This window comes from Staurois parvus, unplaced genomic scaffold (assembly GCF_062004578.1).
Source record: "Staurois parvus isolate SC_StPar_1 unplaced genomic scaffold, SC_StPar_1.0 ptg000131l, whole genome shotgun sequence".
NCBI lineage: Eukaryota > Metazoa > Chordata > Amphibia > Anura > Ranidae > Staurois > Staurois parvus.
In genome coordinates this window covers 4,369,455-4,386,222 of record NW_028317927.1, presented here as the reverse complement: position 1 = coordinate 4,386,222, position 16,768 = coordinate 4,369,455, and the positions used below count along the sequence as shown (strand labels likewise).

At 45.8% G+C, this 16,768-nt stretch overlaps 1 protein-coding gene across 1 annotated transcript in view; it reads left to right on the top strand.

Annotated features, from left to right (window-relative positions):
- Nucleotides 1-860: 860 nt before the first annotated feature.
- Nucleotides 861-16,768, top strand: part of PLS1 (plastin 1) — a 166,597-nt gene continuing 150,689 nt past the window's right edge. Inside the window, exon 1 of the mRNA XM_089672569.1 lies at nucleotides 861-982. The gene's annotated coding sequence lies outside the window, so the exon portion shown is untranslated. The remainder of the gene's footprint in view (nucleotides 983-16,768) is intronic.

Below are 16,768 nucleotides of genomic sequence, written 5' to 3'. Positions count from 1 at the left end.
GCTGATGGCATCTTATGGTACTTAGTTTTGCAAATTAAAAGAAATGTAGCAGTTTCATGTTTTGTTAATTTAATATTTTTTACTGTTTTTAAACATTTTAATTTTAATTTTTTTTGGGGGGTGTTAGATTTTATATTTACTAAAATAATTGCATGTCCATGATCTGTGTACTGTGGGAGAGCAGATATAGTAAATGCAGGGTGCTGGGTTTAGGGACACTTTAAGTGGAAAATATTGCAGTGTATTAGTTATTTAATACATTTTCTTTTTTTTGTTTTCTTTGGGGGGGGGGGGGCGCAAATAGCTGGTCTTGCCTAGGGTGCAAAATAATCTAGCACCGGCTCTGGTCACAATACTGCTCTAACTGCTAATGAGAAAAAGTATTTAGCAGTTTATATTTACTAAAATAATTGCACTTCCATGTTCTGTGTTCTGTGGGAGAACAGATATAGTAAATGCTGGGTCCTGGGTTTAGTAACACTTTAAATGGAATCTTTTGAGGTGTATTAGTTATTTAATATATGCTGTCACTGTTATTTTATAATTATTATTTACGTTCAGCGTGTAAATAAATGCGCACATATGACAAATGATCTGACCGAACATATAATTATACACATTGGCATATGGGTAGATAACCAGTTCTTTCTCTTCTGACAGCATTCTAGACAACACAGCCTGCACTGAGCTGTACAACCCTTCCACAGCGTCTGCAGATCACCATGGCAGCGAGGACATTTAAAGAACGTCAGTGCAACCTGATCCTTGGTAACTGCCAATCATGGGGAACAGTGCTTGACTAACCCCACCTAGCTGTTTTATTCCTCCAGTGTGATTGGGCCATGGTAATGTCCTTCTGCCAACAGGTAGCTTGCTGAATGCATGTAGTGTAGAAATAATACAGGTGTCTGAGAAGCTGCACATCTATCGTAACATCATTACCCCTAGGCTTTACCCCATGAAGAATATCCAGGAGATAAAGGTTAGTATGCTACACTTTGGCCTGTGCATGTTTTAGTGTTTGTCACACGGCATACAAACGAATCCCTAATGTCAATTATTTATGTGTAGAAGGCTATCATCAAGTCATGTAGTGCTGTAAGATTGGAGAAGTAGATAACGCACACATACCAGGACAGCCAGTCACTGACAATAGTAACACACAACAAGCACATTACAAAGAATCACTTTAGGTAACAGACAGACGTGCAATGCTTGTGCAGCTTTACATTTCATAAAAATAGAAGGTGTTCCAAGGCAACACAGCTGCTGCAGAAGTGATGTAAGGATTGGGAAATTCTCTGCGTCTTAAAGGGATTTGTTACCTGGTAGAAATATTTCTACTTGTCCTAACCACTTTATGTGGTAAGCAATCATTTTGACTGATGTGAATGTGCAATATATATGTAAAACGCTGTGTAAATTGATGGCGCTATACAAGTACCTGAAATAAATAAATCATTTTAAAGTTGACAATTGTCCCTGAGTCCCAAAAACAGCCCAGGTGTTTCTGAAATACAAATTAACTAAAAAAAACAACATGTTTTCTGGAATAAAAATCAACATTTTACTCATTATCCAATCCCAATGTCTTTTTAATAGGAATTTCTTCATGCTGATACCTATGTTAGGAGTAGCTTTGAATGTTCCACAACAGTGGTCATTGTTTGACATCTGGGCCTTAGTTCTAGACAAGTCGCTTAAACTCAGCTTCATTACAAATGGAATGAGTCAAGGAATCCCTGAATGTCCATTGCCATAGGTAAAACTGATCCTATACATGGGTATTAAAACTCCTGATACGGAGAACAAAGGATTGCAGCTCCAAATTATATACAAAGCAATATAAGCAATAAAGTAGGTCGATTCTGGCTCCCTTAACTTTTCTAACACCCTGTCAGTACACCATGAAATGAGGGAAAGTCTTTCCCCTCAACCACCAAAACAGAGTCAAACTTGCAAAGCTACTTTGGGGATTATGAGGAAATAACTTAAAGCACACCAATCAGCAATCAGAGTGCACAGCAAAAGTATGAGGTATCTTTTATCACTGAAATGTAGCTAATAGGCTGTGACCAAGTGACTTTACCTACTTCTGACAGAAGCATCTTGAGAAAATGATATTATTACTCTTCATCAGACACAAGAAATTATTTTCTCATTACCCCCCATCCATTCACAGTGGTTGTTGTAATGGTCTGTCAGCTCAGAAAGTAAGAAGTTGGGTTGAGCTTTGTGAAGCACTCTGTAAACCAGGGGTGCTCAACTGGTCATGGGCCACAATGAAATGAAATGGTTCAAAATTCTGAATTTTTTTATTTTGGGTAGCATAATGAATATTTTCCTCCTGCAGCCACTGAATGCCAGCGGGAGGGAGAGGAGGAGAAATCGGCTTTTCAGCAGTTGCAGGAGGAAAATGGAGAGGATTGGCTCCTGTATATGCCTTGTCCCCCCATGACCAAGTGTAAAGCATAATGTGACAGGAAGGCCACATGGGCCCCCTAGAGCATGGGGCAGGGTCACCATTGCGACCTCGGGTACTACACCAGTAGTTTAGAGTGTGTGTTAAAAACACATCTCAACTATATGGTTTTACCACCACCCCCCCAAACCGTAAATGTAAATGAACCTTTACTGTCCTGAACCCCAATAAGGCTGCTTTCACTCTGATGCGCTGTGGTTTACCCACAACATGCGAGTGTGGTGCACTTTCTGAAAGTGCACCAAAATACCTGCATTCCGGGGTTTTGGTGCTGTTTCAGAATGCGCACCAAAACTGCAGGATATAATAGAAGTGTGCTTCCCTGGTTTGAGGTTGAGGGCCACATCCAAAGATTCAGAAGGCCACATGTGGCCCGTGGGTCACAGGTTGAGTACCAATTCTGTAAACATTTAAGGCCCATTCACACCAGCTTATGCTGGTTAAGGTGCACACAATGTATGTTGGCTGGTGTGCTTTGTGAATGCACACTGACATGCATTGTACAACATATCACAGTGTTTAGGTTTTTTCTTTTTTTAAACTTCATATTGAACCTGACAATTAACTTAACTATCATTTAAGGATGCATTATAGTTTACTGGAACATCATGCACTGCAGAAAATACAGTATGTACTACTTTGTTTTTTCAACACTTCCCAATGGGGATGGTGTGAACGAGCCCTTAAAGTATTGCTAAACCCAGAACAGTAAAATCAGTCTGTATATGCAGTAAAGCAGGCTTGTTATACTGCCTGTTGAACCTAAGGGGTTAATCCTCCGCACTGTGTAAAAAAGCTGTTTGATTCTGTCTTCTCTGATCCTCCACTTCTTTTACTGTCCCCAACCCATCTGTCATAGTACAGTGCAGCAGTGGCAAGTTTTTACATGCTCTGTTTGCCGTGTATTGCTAGAGTTTTTTTTCCTAGTTTGGGAGGGTGCATGTGATCGGCACAGAACCAATCAGCATTGTCTGGACAGAGGGTCAGGTGTCATACAACACATAGGACAGTCAGAGGAGAATGAAAACGCCTCATACAAGGTTAACCAGTGCTCGGTGGAACACTGATACAAGTCACAGGACTGCTATACACTGCTGATGAGAAAATGTATTTACTGCAGAAGTTTATACCTACTAAAATAATTGCATTTCCATGTTCTGTGTACTGTGGTAGACCGGATATAGTGAATGCTGGGTCCTAGGTTTAGTAACACTTTTAATAAAGAGCATAAATCTACTGCCCAAGCATTTTGTTTTACATCATTGTCACATCTATGGGCCAACAGCTCAGTCCTGGAAGTAAATGCCTACTCTGAACAATAGCTGAACAAAGTAACGGTCCTTTTGGCATTCTGGGAAGAATGGAAGATAAAGTCATTGTATTCTGGTCGCTTTGAGAGGTAATAATGGAAGTTGGTCAAGCCACTTAAACTGGACCTATAGTCAAGTGTCTGCCCCTATGCTAAAACCCCTCTTCCCCCTCACTACACTACTATAGTTATAAGATAGTCCGAGATTATATTGGCTGTTCAGGAGTGCAAGGAGTGGGGAAATGTTGATTTTAGAATGTGGGTAGCCCATGGCCCAGTTGGTTTTTGAAAAAATATTTTTGACACTAAGGCTACTTTATGTTCTTAACACTGAATCTTTGATAATTAAGGCCTGTAGTCCCTGACTGGCATTCTACATTTAAAACTGTAAATGGTATTTAAATGAAAAGTTTACACAATTTGCACAGGGGTCAGTAGTTTGTAGGGCAGAGAACAGGAGCCAGCAGTTTTTGGGGGAGATTACAGGGGTCAACAAAGCAGAGGACAGGGATCAGCAGAACTTAGGACAAGGGCCAGTAGGGCACAGAACAGGGGTTAGCAGAGCAGTGGATAGGGGTCAGGTGGGCTGAGGACAAAGGCCAGCACAGGGTCGGCAAAGCAGAGGACAAGGGTTATCAAAGCAGAGAACAGGGGATGAGTAGGGCAGAAGACAGGAGTCAGCAGAATAGGAGCCAGGGGTCAGTGGACAAGAATCAGCAGGGCAGAGGTCAGGGGTCAGTGGGACAGAGAACAAGGGACAGTAGGGCAGAGTACAGGTGTCAAAAAAGTGGAGGGCAAGGGCCAGCAAGGCAGAGGACATGGATCGGCAGGACAGTATACAAGGGTCAGCAGGGTAGAGGAAAGGAGTCAGTAAAGCAGAGGACAAGGGTCAGCAGAGCAGTGGACAAGGGTCTGCCAGATGGAGGACAAGGGCCAGCAGGGCAGAGGACAGGGGTCAGCAGGTCAGAGGACAGGAGTTAACAAAGCATGAGAACAAGGGTCAGCAAAGCAGAGAACAGGAATGAGTAGGGCAGAAGACAGGAGTCAGCAGAACAGGAGCCAAAGGTCAGTGGACAAGAATCAACAGGGCAGAGGTCAGGGGTCAGTGGGGCAGAGAACAAGGGACAGCAGGGCAGAGTACAGGGGTCAAAAAAGTGGAGGGCAAGGGCCAGCAAGGCAGAGGACATGGATCAGCAGGACAGTGTACGGGGTCAGCAGGGTAGAGGACAGGGGTCAGTAAACCAGAGGACAAGGGTCAGCAGAGCAGTGGGCAAGGGTCTGCCAGTTGGAGGGCAAGGGCCAGCAGGTCAGAGGACAGGAGTCAGCAGGTCAGAGGACAGAGATTAACAAGGCATGAGAACAAGGGTCAACAGAGTGGAGAACAGAGGTGAGCAGGGCAGAAGACAGGAGTCAGCAGAACAGGAGCCAGGGGTCAGAGGACAGGAATCAGAAGGGCAGAGGACAGGGTTCAGCAGGGCAGAGAATAAGAGGCAACATGGCAGAGGACAAGAGTCAGCAAAGCAGAGGGCAAGGGCCAGCAGGGCAGAGGACAAGGAGCGACAGAACAGTGTGCCTGGGTCAGCAGGGTAGAGGACAGGGGCCCATAAAGCAGAGGACAGGGGTCAGCAGTGCAGTGGACAAGAATCTGCCAGGCGGAGGTCAAGGGCCAGCAGGTCAGAGGACAGGGGTTAGCAAAGCAGAGAACAGGGGTCAGCAGAGGGGAGAATAGGGGTGACCAGGACAGAAGACTGGGGTCAGCAGAACAGGAGCCAGGGGTCAGTGGACAGGAATCATCAGGGCAGAGGACAGGGGTCAGTAAAGCAGAGGACAAGTGCCGGCAGGGCAGAAGACAGGGATCAGCAGGACAGTGTACAGGGTCAGCAGGGTAGAGGACAGGACTCAGTAAAGACTAGGAAAAGGGTCAGAAGAGCAAGAGAACAGGGATCAGCAGAGGACAGAGGTGAGAAGGGCAGATGACAGGAGTCAGCAGAATAACAGCCAGGGGTTAGTGGACAGGAATCAGCAGGGCAGAGAACAGGGTTCAGCAAGGCAGAGAACAGGGTTCAGCAGGGCAGAGAACAGGGTACAACAGGGCAGAGGACTGGAGTCAGCAAAGCGGAGGGCAAAGGCCAGCAGGGCAGAGGACAGGGATCAGCAAGACAGTGTACAAGGGTCAGCAGGGTAGAGGACAAGGGTCAGTAAAGCAGAGGACAAGGCTCAGCAGTTCAGTGGACAAGGGTCTGCCAGATGGAGGACAAGGGCAAGCAGGGCAGAGAACAGGGGTCAGCAAAGCAGAGCACAGGAGTCAGCAGGTCAGAGTACAGCGGTCAGCAGAACATAGGACAGGGGTTAACAGGTCAGTTTAAAGGGATCAGCACAACAGATGGTAGGGGTCAGCAAGTTGGAGGACAGGGGTCATTGGGGTGGAGGACAGGGGTCAGCAGAACAGGAAACAGGGGTCAGCAGGTCAGTGGACATGGATCAGCACAGAAGATGACAGGGGTCAGCAAGGTGGAGGACAGGGGTCAGAAGGACAGAGAACAGGAGTTAGCAGAACAGAAAGACAGGGGTCAGCAAAGCAAAGGAATGGGGTCAGCAAAGCAAAGGAAAGGGGTCAGCAAAGCAAAGGAAAGGGGTCAGTAAGGCAGTAGACAGGGGTCAGCAGGGTGTAGAAAAGCCGTTAGCAAGGGAGAGGACAAAAGTAAGCAAGATGGAGGGGTCAGTGTGAAGAACAAAAATATGGGGTTTTCTTTTACTTTCAGTGATAGGGGTGAACAGGACAAATACAGAGGGTGAATCTCCCTACTGGCACACAGGACACAGACAGTAAAAACCTGACAGGTTTTCTAATTCCTCTCAACTCTATCTAAAACAAAAAAAAATCCTTTAGCTGTACCATTTCAATATTTCCAGGGACACCTTTTTTTGCTTTGTGTCCAACAAGCCATTGAAGGTGGAGAATGTACTTTAATTAGGGGTGGGGTATTCATCTAAATTGGGCATAGTTCTACAAGTAGTATATCATTAACCTATTCATTTATTTATTACAGGCATATACAGTGTATATTGCACCAACAATTTATGCTGTGCTTTAGAAGAGGGCTGGTGGGGACCAGTGCAGTACACTCCCTGTCGCTGCAAAGCACATGATTTGCAGAATCAAAAAAGGTGACGCTGATATTTTAGGCCCTGCAATAGTTGGCAAATGTTTTTCAAATCACTTTTTTTGCTAAAATACACTGAAAACATTATTAGCAGACACAAACATGACATCCTTTACAAAACTCCTTCTAAAGCCTACTAAGGTCTTTTTCACATGGGGCATACTAATGCATATGCCCATAGAGGGCTGTGTTTACCCACACGGGGATGCACAGGTATTTTGCATATCCCCATGCAGGCAGTTTCATTGATGTCAATTGTGATGCAGCGGCTGCGAGACACAGCTGCTGCTCTCAATCTGTTTTTTTTCTATATTTAATTTCTTTTTTTGTTTACAAACGATTTTATTGTACATGAGTAGACAGTAAAACAACAGCACACTTTAAAAGTGATATTGTCAGCAAAAACAAGGCACTTTTGAAAAGTACAATACATAAAAGTATATTAACATAACAAAGAAGATAAGAAAAAAAAGAGGAAGTTACAAGTGCATGAAGTACGTAAACGACAAAGTAGGTTAGGTGATACACCTGTCAATAGTACATGCCAGCCAACTTTTACTGGGGATGTTATTAAGCATGTAATAAGTGTCTGCAATCTCTCCATGACTCCCATTTTTTATCGTATAAGTGCATCTTATCCAGTAGGGTATAATGAATGCGTTCCATAAGCATTACAGTGTCAATTCTGTGTAAAACGGAGTCCAAGGGTACAACATTGGACCTCCAATGTAGGGCAATAGACCATAAAGTGGCAATACATAATGTGTGTATCAATCTCAGATTGGCATCAGAGACCCCTGGGATATGGGCCCCCAATAAACAGGTCTGCATGGACAATCGTATCGGGGCACCCGACAATAAGGCAGCGACCTCAGAAATCCTACGCCAGATCAAAGATATGGTCGGGCAATCCCAAAATATATGAACCAAAGTACCCGTGCAGTCACAGCCCCGAAAACATAGAGGGGACGTTTGTGGAAACAGTACATGTAGTCTTGACGGGGTATAATACCATCTGGTTAGAACTTTAAGGGCCGTCTCACGAACCGAAAGAGATCTAGAGCTCTTGCATATATTATCCACCATGGAATCCCAATCCTCATCCGAAAAAGTGACGCCACAATCCTCCTCCCATTTTCGTCTGTACAAAGGGGGAGCATGAAAAAGACAGATCAAAAATTGGTGATAAAGATTTGAGATAAGACCCCTACCCCTGGGAGAGTCACGGCTGATACGTTCAAAAAAGGAAATCGGAGAGGATGGGGTAAGGCCAAAGTGCGCCTTAAAAAAGTGCCTAATCTGTCTATAACGAAGGTACTCACGAAGAGGAACATCAAATAACACGCGCAGCATATCAAAAGTAATATAAGATCCTCCTCTTTGGAAATCAGATAATCTGATAAAAGATGGATCATACCACCAACGAAACATATGAGGGGAAGAAAAGGCTACAACAAAAGTAGGATCCCCAAAAAATGTCACACCTGGGGGAATAGGAGAGACTAAACCCAATTTAGATTTGTGTTTGGACCAAAGTGTCAGTGAGTGAGTCACTATGGAGTTATGAAAAACAGTCGATCGGGGGGAGATGTTGGACCATAAAATTCCCGGTAAATAAAAAGGACGTATCGACTGAGATTCAAATTTGATCCACGGGATTTGAGAGTTAATAGTAGCCCATTGTGACAACTGCGCAAAATGAGCCGAGAGATAATATAGCCAAAAGTTAGGAAGACCGAGACCTCCCGACCGTTGTGAGCGATACAAAATGGATGAGGCAAAACGTGGATGTTTATTTCCCCAAATAAAATTATTAATAGTCCGCTGAAAATGATCCAAAAACGTTTTTGAGACCGGAACTGGAAGTGCTCTAAAAAGATAAAGTAATTTGGGCAAAATATTCATTTTAACCGCCGTGACTCTACCCAGAAAGGAGATATGATAACCGTGCCAGATCTTCAGTAGAGTAGAGAGACGTGACACACATGGTGGATAATTAGCTGCAAATATATCCGAGTATCTGGGAGTGAGGTTAATCCCCAGATAGGATATCCTGTCCTTGACCCAGCGAAATGGGAAAGAACTACGGAGAGATGCACTTAGGGAGTCAGGAACATTAACAGGCATGACCACAGATTTGGTAAAATTAACGGTGAGACCTGACACTTTGGCAAAATCGTTCAATACAGCACACAAGTTAGGTAAAGAAGTCAGCGGGTTAGTAATAAAAAGCATAACATCATCAGCATACATGCTCAGCTTAAAATGTGAAACCAATAATGAATAGCCAGAAATATCCGAATGTGATTTAATCGCCAATGCCAAAGGTTCCAACACCAGCGCAAATAAAAGGGGTGAAAGAGGACAGCCCTGGCGGGTACCTCTACCCAATGTAAAGAAGTCAGAATTACAGCCAGGAAGCCTAATTCTCGTTTTAGGAGAGTCATACAGGGCATGTATGCCTGCCAAAAACCCCTCACTAAAGCCCATTTTCTGTAGCAAGGAGAACAAGTATGGCCAAAGAACACTATCAAAGGCCTTGTTTATATCCAAACTCATCAACAGAACCTCTTTGGAATGTAGATTGGCGTCTTGAATAACATTTAGAGTGAGACGAATGTTATCAGTAATAAATCTGTCGGGAATAAAACCCGACTGGTCTGGAGAAACCAAAGAGGAGATGATAGGGGCCAACCGGTCCGCCAAAATACGGCTAAATATCTTTAGATCATTATTCATGACTGAGATTGGTCTATAGTTTTGTGGCAAACAGTGGTCCCTCTGTGGCTTGGGTATTAGAGACATGTTAGCCAATAACATCTCCTCAGGGAATTTACCCCCCTGCAAAACATCATTAAATAAAGTTATCAAGTATGGAGCCAATGTAGAGGCAAAATGTTTATAATAGCTAGCGGTAAATCCGTCAGGACCCGGCGCAGTAGAGCGCTTGAGCGCGCCTATCGCACATGTTATTTCCTCTAAAGTACAGGGGGCATTAAGAGTGCCAATCTGAGAGGGTGTAAGGGTAGGGAGGGGTATAGAGTCCAGCCAAGAGTCCGACAGAGGGACAGAATCCGACTGCGGAGGAGCTAGTAGTTTAGAATAAAAATGTTCGAAAATACCTAAGACTTCCTGAGGTAGGGATGACATAGCACCCGAATTTGTGCGTAATTTATACACGTGTGGGGGGCGCAGAGAGTAGTTCAACTTCCTTGCGAACATGGTAGATGCCGAGTTACTATGTAATAGGAATGAGGCCTTCGACCAGCGAAGGGCCTTTTCAGTTTTTTGGGAAAGCAGGGTAATCAGTTCCAAGCGCTTTTGGGACAGTAGCTGTTTATTAAGTAGAGATGGATTAGCGACATGGCTTCTATAGTGTGCTTCTAATTCTCGGGTTAGAAGTAGTATTTGCTGCCAACGTTTTCTATTTCTGGATGAGGCCATGGAGATAAGTCGGCCTCGTAGGACCGCCTTGTGGGCTACCCAGAGTGTGGCTGGGGAAATATCAGGGGTTAAATTAGATTGAAAATATTCCTGAATAGATGTAACCACTTCCTGGCGAGAGTCAATATCGGTTAGCATAGAATCATTAAGTCTCCAAGAGAAGGGAGTAGGTGCCAATCCCACAAATGTGATAGATAAGGCCACAATACTGTGATCCGACCAGGGGCTCAAATGAATGCAAGCTACCCTAGAATTAGCTAGTAAAATCGGGGTACAATACATATAGTCTAATCTAGCATAAGAGTCAAGTGGGTGGGAATAAAATGTGTAATCCCTGGCTCCGGTGTTGTGCGCTCTCCAGGCATCCACCAACTGGAGGGTATCTAATTTCTTAGTAAGGGATTTTGGGAAAGCCTGGGAAGAATGCGAGGGGGAACTACGGTCCAAAAGAGGATTTGCCACCAGATTAAAATCCCCACCCACCAAGAGACGAGGAGACAAAAACCTATCTAGAGTACCAAAAAATTTTGAAAAAAAGGTAGCTTGTGCTGAATTCGGTGCATATACATTAGCAATAGTAAGTTCTCGACCTGAAAGGGTGCCTTTAAGAATGATAAACCTACTGTCCGGATCACGATACACATGTTGAACCTCAAAGGGGAATGAGTTATGTAGAAAGATGGCTACGCCCCTACTCTTGGAGGAATGCAGGGTATAATACCCCTGCCTATAAGATCTATGAAAATATGTCGGGTGTTTTGCAGCTGCAAAATGTGTTTCCTGTAATAAGATAATCTTGGCTCCCAGTCGTTTATATTGAAGAAAGGCCGTTTTGCGCTTGTTTGGCGAATTGAAACCCTGGACATTATGCGAAATACATTGAATTACCATAGTAAATAGAGCTTATTACTATCATCATAAAAGTACACATTACAAGGATATCCCCTAAAATTAATTGGCTAGACATAGAAATCCGCAGGTCTATAGCAGACAGACGTACAGGTGGCAGAGCCAGCCCAGGGGACCCCCCGGCCCCAACATGGGGGCCATGATGTCCACCGACCGACACAACACCATCCCCATGCACTAAAGTGTTGAAAAAAAAGAAGACAAAAAACAATAGAGAGGAGAGTTGAAGAGCTCCTACAAATAAGAGGGTAACTGAAGAACATGGATCAGGCTGAAAATTTGTCATACCTGATAAAACAAAAAGTTCAAATATTAAGGGGCCAAATGGGCCCAAACCCTGTCTCCCTAAAACATGGAAAACGGAACTGCCACCCCTCAATCGGGCGGCGACACCTCCGGCCATGTCAGGAGGCAGGGTGGGGTAACGTGTCAAAGAGTTGTGAAACCATAAACCAATGGGCGCAATTAAGAGGGACCAAAGACCCTTGTTATATCTTGACTCGTCCAGCTATCAATGCAAGGCACACACATTACTCAGGACTATACAATTAACATAGCAGTAACCATAGAGATACACATCCTGACAGCGTAAGATGTAAGAAACAAAATCCCTGTGTCTCAATTCTCGGTAAAGTCATAAAAGACAATAGGCAAGACCAAGGACTGTCAAACAATAGGTAATAGGCAAGTGAGAATGGACCTGTCAACCCGGATCCTGTCTGACTCTCCTTCTATCTCTCCGTGGAGATGGGGTATGCCAAATGGGAGAGACACGAGGGGTGGAGGGTGGACGTTGAGGTGATGGGGCATCCGCTAGGCCCAGTTTGGCCAAGATTGCTCTACCTTCAGAAGGGGATGTAGCTATATATGTGCTCCCATTATGTGGAACAATCAACTTAAAGGGAAAGCCCCATTTGTAGCGGATACGAGCTGAGAACAGGACCGTTGTGACTTCTTTCATTTTTCTACGCTTCTCCAACGTGGCCGGGGAAACATCCGGAAAGATTTGTAAGACCGAGCCTTCAAAGGAGATCGTAGGGGTATTGCGAGCAGCTCTGAGTATTTCCTCTTTGGTCAAAAAGTCCCTCATGCACAGGACAATATCCCTAGGTGGCTTGTCAGTAGGAGGTTTAGGGCGCAGGGCTCTATGGATGCGGTCACAGGCAAAAGACCCAGGGTCACGATCCGGGAGGAGTGATTGAAATAATTTGGTCACGATTAAGGAGAGGTCAGACATAGACTCCGGGATTCCCCTGATTCGCAGATTATTCCTGCGATTGCGATTATCAAGGTCCTCTACCTGCGCCTGTAGTTGAAAAAAGGCCGTTTGTAAATGATCATGCTCTCTGGAAAGTTCACCATAGGCCAGGCTAAGTTCATCATGTTTGGTTTCTAAGCGGTCTGTCCTGGAGCCCAATGTGGCTATTTCCTGAGAGAGAACATTAGTGCTTTTATGCAATTCTGATTGAAATTTGGCGGCTAGTTTGGTGTACATAGATTCCAAGCAGGACTCCAAGTCTCCTTTTGTAAGTTGCTGTGTATTTTCACTGACCAAGGCCGATAAGGGAGCAGTGGTATCCTGTGTGGGATCGGACAGGGATGCTCGCTCTGTATTGACTGGAGACATGTTACAAAGCTCGTGTGCCTTAAGTAGGTATGTCGTGAGGGACTTCTGGGCTTGTCCCTTTTTTTTCTTTGTGGACAGCATACAGGGAGTCTCCTGGGGGTGATCAACTGAAAATAGGATAATGAATGGAGATTATAACCCCAGGGGACCTATAACGCCCATAATAGGTTTAGGATTGTAGTTACATGAATGCGGTTAGATCCATCTGCGAGAACATTATATTGTAAAGATATTTAGCAAGCCATGGAAGGGTAGAGAGGACATAGATCACAGTAACACGCAGATATAGCACACCGGAGCAGGATGATGGCACCAGATCCCAACCTAGGACACAAGAGGGACAAGTGGGAAGCAGAGGACCTCCAACACCAAGCACAGGGCCCTCCAGGGAGACACTCCACGGGGTAATATTAAGGCCCCAGTAGGCCTCTGAGCCCAACAGGGGCCGTGGTTACGGGAGATGGCAGGCTCCGGGGTCAGCAACGTGAGGCCCACTCCCCAAGTCACTGTGGGGGGAGCTAATGATAAGAGGGCACCCGCATCCCCCACTCACTGTGACCAGATGGAGGCTCCAGACCGATGAAGTAGGCCGCAGATGCCGCCGCCACCGCGGGAAGCAGCAAGGCTCAGTGGCGTCTCTCCCCCAGTCCCAGCAATGCAGAGGGCGCCGCGGATGTCCCCAGGCGATCTCCCACAGCCCGGATGGCAGCAGGTGCGGATGGGAGAGTTGATGGGTGGCGCCGGAGCCCCGGCCCACGCGGCCGCACCAGGCCGCGGACGTCAGCCGCCACGAGGGGCGGAAATATCACCCGGGTTCCGACTCCCCGGGATCGGGGATACTACCCGGGTCCTCCGCCGTCACTCCGTGATCCGCTGCCGCACGGATGGCAGCGGATTTAGAAGCCTGGCACCGGAGCTCCGGATTATGCGGCCGCTCCGGTCGCCATCTTGGACACGCCCCTTAATTTCTTTTTTTTTACAGCCCTGTTGAGGGGCTATGGTGAGATATCAGGGTTTACTATGCTTCAGTGATGAATGAACATAGGAGTATTTGGTACCAATCATTCACCTTGTTCATTCAGGAGAGGGCTTGTGAACAAAACATACTTACCAATCCCCTGCTCTCCATCCTGACACTGATCTCCTGCCCCAGCAGCACCTGCAGCAAGCTGAAAGGGGAGGTAGTGAAGTCTACCAGCAGCACTGGGGGGGGTAGGGGGCACACAGCGGGGCACTGGTGCTACTGGGGGTTCCAGTACAGGAAAGGGGGTTTAGAACAATGGTGGTGGCTTTTATTTACTGAGTTTGATCCTCCTGTGGCTTCTGTGCAGCAGCTGAAGCCAGTGGGAGGGGAGAGGAAGAGAAGCTGGAGATGGAGAGGGGGAGGCGGTGAAGCCTACCAGCAGCACTGGGGGGTAGGGGGCACACAATGGGGCACTGGTGCTGCTGGGGGTTCCAGTACAGGAAAGGGAGGTTGGAACAGTGGTGGGGGCTTTTATTTACTGAGTTTGATCCTTCTGTGGCTCCTGTGCAGCAGCTGAAGCCAGTGGGAGGGGAGGAGAGAGGAAGAGAATCTGGAGGCAGAGAAGGGGAGGCAGTGAAGCCTACCAGCAGCACTGGGGAGCAGGGGGCACACAGCAGGGAACTGGTGCTTCTGGAGGTTCCAGTACAGGAAAGGGAGGTTGGAAAGGGAGGAGCCTTCTGTGGCTCCTGTACAGTAGCTAAAGTCAGTGGGAAGGGAGAGGAAGAGAAGCTGGAGATGGAGAAGGGGAGGCAGTGAAGCCTACCAGCAGCACTGGAGGTAGGGGGCACACAGTGGGTGCTGCTGGGGGTTCCAGTACAGGAAAGGGGGGTTGGAAACAGGGGCGGACCGACAACTCATGGGGCCCCCCAGGCAACAGGGGATCATGGGGCCCCTGTGTCCTTGCCCAAACTCAAAAAAGCCTATGAAAAAGGTACCAAGGGCATCTCATGGGGCCCCTTACTGACCCCGGGCCCTCGGGCAGTGCCCGAGTTTCCAAATGATCAGTCCACACCGGGTTGGAACAGTGGTGGTGGCTTTTATTTACAGAGTTTGATCCTTCTGTGGATCATGTGCAGCAGCTGAAGCCAGTGGGAGGGGAGGGGAAGAGAAGCTGGAGGCAGAGAAAGGGAGGCGGTGAAGCCTACCAGCAGCAATGTGGGGTAGGGGGCACACAGCGGGGGATTGGTGCTGCTGGGGGTTCAAGTACAGGAAAGGGGGGTTGGAACAATGGTGGCGGCTTTTATTTACTGAGTTCAATCCTCCTGTGGCTTCTGTGCAGCCACTGAAGGCAATGGGAGGAGAGAGGAAGAGAAGCTTGCAGCAAGGGAGCCACAGGGGAGTCAGTGCTGTGGGAGTGGATCAGAGCTGGGGGGCAGAGAAGAGTGACAGGGGAAATGTTGGAGAGGGTGAAAAGTGAAGCAGAGTGGCAGGGGATGGTGCAGTGACTGGAAGAAAGAGCAGACAGGGTTGCTGCTGTCTTCGTTGCTTTGATTTTCTGGGACACAGTCCAGGACACAGCCATCACGGAACAGCTTACTGAAAAGCATGACTGTCCCAGCAAATCGGCAGTTGGCAAGTAAGACTGTACTTTAATCTGTGTATTTCAATGCAGCAAGAATTCAGGAAGCTCTGCTTTCAGAACATGTGTTGTCTAACTTTCTCTGTCTCTCCTTGCATGATGTATCAAAAGTCAGAATCGTAAATTAAAGACAGATTTGAATTTGATTGATGTGTGATCAACTTCTTAGTATTGGCATTAAGGTACACAAGGCTTTCTGTTTGGAAAAAACTGCCAAGAGCATACAATAGGTATGTTTGGAAACACCTCTCCTGCATTACAAACAAGAAAGCAAAAAGTAACAAAACCACAGACCACATAATGGTGTAACATGGACTGATGAACTACAGTGATGCTTAAATGAAAATGAAAAGCCCTGAACATGTGGGCTACATTCCTGCATGTATTTCAAAGCTGCATTTTAGTGTATACCTATAGTGCCCCTTTAACAGTTTACAGAACTGACTACATGAGTAGTATGCTAATTTCTTGAAAAATATCAATTTGCTCAAAACTGGTATGTCAGTTAGTGGTGGATGTAAATTGGCTAAATCACCATGTTCTTATACTTTGTTTCTTATACTTAAAGACCCTTCTGGTGAAACCATCTTGCTGGTATTCCCAGTTCTGCCTCTGTCCTCTACAGTTTGCCAATCCTGCTGCATTCAGTATAATGTTAAATAAATTAAATATCTAGCAAGGTATCAGACACCCTCATAATGTAGACGGTCTGCGACCTCATGTAAGGAGATCTACTAACTACTGGCATGAGAAATGTAAGAAGGTAGTGGATGAACTTGATAATGCCTATGCAGAACCATACTATCAGTTTTGGGTGAGCTGACCCTTTGAATATAGAAAAAAACTTGAAAAAATCTATGACTTCATTCCTTCCAGCTGGATTTTATATTGAAAATGTCAATTTCTGACCAGCTTCTGAAAGAATTGGTTGTTTAGCTAGCATGTTCCTCATGGTATTTTCCTCTGGCTTCTGTTCTTTCAGTCTCAAACAATTATGCAGAAGAGGAAGCCAGTCTAAATTAGAACATCTGATCTGAATAAGGATAATGTTTCATCCTAGGTTCACACCTAAGCGTTTTCTGCAGTGTTTTGCAGAAACGCAGAACAGTCCATTTAACATGATTTCCTATAGGACATGTTCACATCTGCGCGTTTTCACCTGGTGCGATTTTTGGAAAGGATCAGGAACTTTTTTGAATGCAAAAAAATGCATTTTTGGTTCTATAGACT